The sequence below is a fragment of the Eulemur rufifrons genome, unplaced genomic scaffold (genome assembly GCF_041146395.1).
Source record: "Eulemur rufifrons isolate Redbay unplaced genomic scaffold, OSU_ERuf_1 scaffold_289, whole genome shotgun sequence".
NCBI classification, from domain to species: Eukaryota; Metazoa; Chordata; class Mammalia; order Primates; family Lemuridae; genus Eulemur; species Eulemur rufifrons.
Window position 1 is genome coordinate 1 of NW_027183071.1, and position 2,500 is coordinate 2,500.

Below are 2,500 nucleotides of genomic sequence, written 5' to 3' on the forward strand. Positions count from 1 at the left end.
CATAGTTCACCATCTTTCGGGTCCTAACACGTGCGCTCGTGCTCCACCTCCCCGGCGCGGCGGGCGAGACGGGCCGGTGGTGCGCCCTCGGCGGACTGGAGAGGCCTCGGGATCCCACCTCGGCCGGCGAGCGGCGCCGGCCTTCACCTTCATTGCGCCACGGCGGCTTTCGTGCGAGCCCCTGACTCGCGCACGTGTTAGACTCCTTGGTCCGTGTTTCAAGACGGGTCGGGTGGGTAGCCGACGTCGCCGCCGACCCCGTGCGCTCGCTTGGCTTCGAAAAACTTCCGGCGTGGCCCCTGGAGAGAAAAAAAATCCCCCGGGCCCGACGGCGCGACCCGCCCGGGGCGCACTGGGGACAGTCCGCCCCGCCCCCGGCCACGCGGGGCCTCCCCGGAGCCCCCGCCCCGGGAGGGGGGAGGTCCGGGGAGAGCGCGGAGGGGGGGTTGGTGGAGCGGTCGCGCCGTGGGAGGGGCGGCCCGGCCCCCCGGAGAGTCACCGGCGCGCCCCCGCGGAGGGGAGCCCCCTCGCGGGGGACCCCCCGCGGGGGTGAGCGCCGGCAGGGGGGAGAGCGCGGCGACGGGTCTCGCTTCCTCGGCCCCGGGATTCGGCGAGCGCTGCTGCCGGGGGGCTGTAACACTCGGGGGCTGGGCCCGCCCCCGCACGCCGCCCCCTCCTCTCGGGGAGAGAGGGCGGGCGGCGGAGAGGACGGGGACCCCCGAGCCACCTTCCCCGCCGGGCCTTCCCAGCCGTCCCGGAGCCGGTCGCGGCGCACCGCCAGCGGTGGAAATGCGCCCGGCGGCGGCCGGTCGCCGGCCGGGGGGCGGTCCCCCGCCGACCCCACCCCCGGCCCCGCCCGCCCACCCCCGCACCCGCCGGAGCCCCCCAACCCCCACCCCGGGAGGGGGAGGAGGAGGGGCGGCGGGGGAGGGAGGGCGGGTGGAGGGGTCGGGAGGAACGGGGGGCGGGAAAGATCCGCCGGACCGCCGGCACGGCCGGACCACGCCGTCGGGTTGAATCCTCCGGGCGGACTGCGCGGACCCCACCCGTTTACCTCTTAACGGTTTCACGCCCTCTTGAACTCTCTCTTCAAAGTTCTTTTCAACTTTCCCTTACGGTACTTGTTGACTATCGGTCTCGTGCCGGTATTTAGCCTTAGATGGAGTTTACCACCCGCTTTGGGCTGCATTCCCAAGCAACCCGACTCCGGGAAGACCCGGGCCCGGCGCGCCGGGGGCCGCTACCGGCCTCACACCGTCCACGGGCTGGGCCTCGATCAGAAGGACTTGGGCCCCCCAACGAGCGGCGCCGGGGAGTGGGTCTTCCGTACGCCACATTTCCCGCGCCCCACCGCGGGGCGGGGATTCGGCGCTGGGCTCTTCCCTGTTCACTCGCCGTTACTGAGGGAATCCTGGTTAGTTTCTTTTCCTCCGCTGACTAATATGCTTAAATTCAGCGGGTCGCCACGTCTGATCTGAGGTCGCGTCTCGGAGGGGAGGCACACGCGCGCGCGCCGGGGGAACGACGGCGCGTCCCGACGCACGCACGGGCGCTCGGGGGACCCGAGGGGAGAGGCGGGAGCCGAGGCGCACACGCTCGACGGAGCGGGGGTGGGGGCACCACGGTCGACCGCCGCCCCCGGCCCTCCGGACGACGGCACCTCCCCCCCGGCCGCACCCCACGACCACCCAGCGGCGGCGGCCGCCGAGGCGAGTCACAAGGGCGGGCGCGGGGAAGGAGAGCGCGTCGGAGGCCGCGGGGACGACGGGACGGAGCACGGGCCGGCGGGCGCGGACCGGGGCCGACGGGGAGATCACCGGCGCCTCGACCGCACCCCCCCCTCCGCCCGACCTCGAGGGACACACACCGCGACACCCGAGAGGGAGGAGGTCGCGCAGAGTGGGGAAGGTGCCCGAGGAGACCAGAGGGCACCCCCCCCAAACCAACCGACCGCCCTCCTTCCCCAGGCGCCTCGGCGGTCCCTCGGACGGACGGAGGCGGAGGGGACACGGCAGAGACACGGCGGTCAGCACCCATCCTGAGCCCCGCGCCCGGGCTCGGGACACGCAGCGCGGCGGTGGGCCGCGGCGACCCCGGGGGCGGGCGCGCGACGGCGGACGACGCCGCGGCGTCCCGCGGGTCGCCACCGGGGCACGCATCCCCGGGGTGCGGCCCCGAACGGGCAACACGGCGGGGACGTGGACCCGGCCCCCCGTAGGCGCGGGGGCGCGTTTGGCCGGCGACGCCGGTGTGGGGGAAAGAGGGGAAGACGAGGAGGGGGCGGAGGGTGGCGGCCCAGACCGCCGGGCCGCCGCCAGGGGCGTGCGGTGAAAGACGGCGACCCAGACACGACACCCTCCGCGCACACAGACCCCCTCGTCCCCAGACCCCGCACCCCGGCGCCGAGCGACCGAGACACGCCGACGCGCGCGAGGGGCACGTGAACACACACCCCCGTCGGGCCCTCCCAGGCGAACCCCCCAGAAGGAGGGAAGGCCCG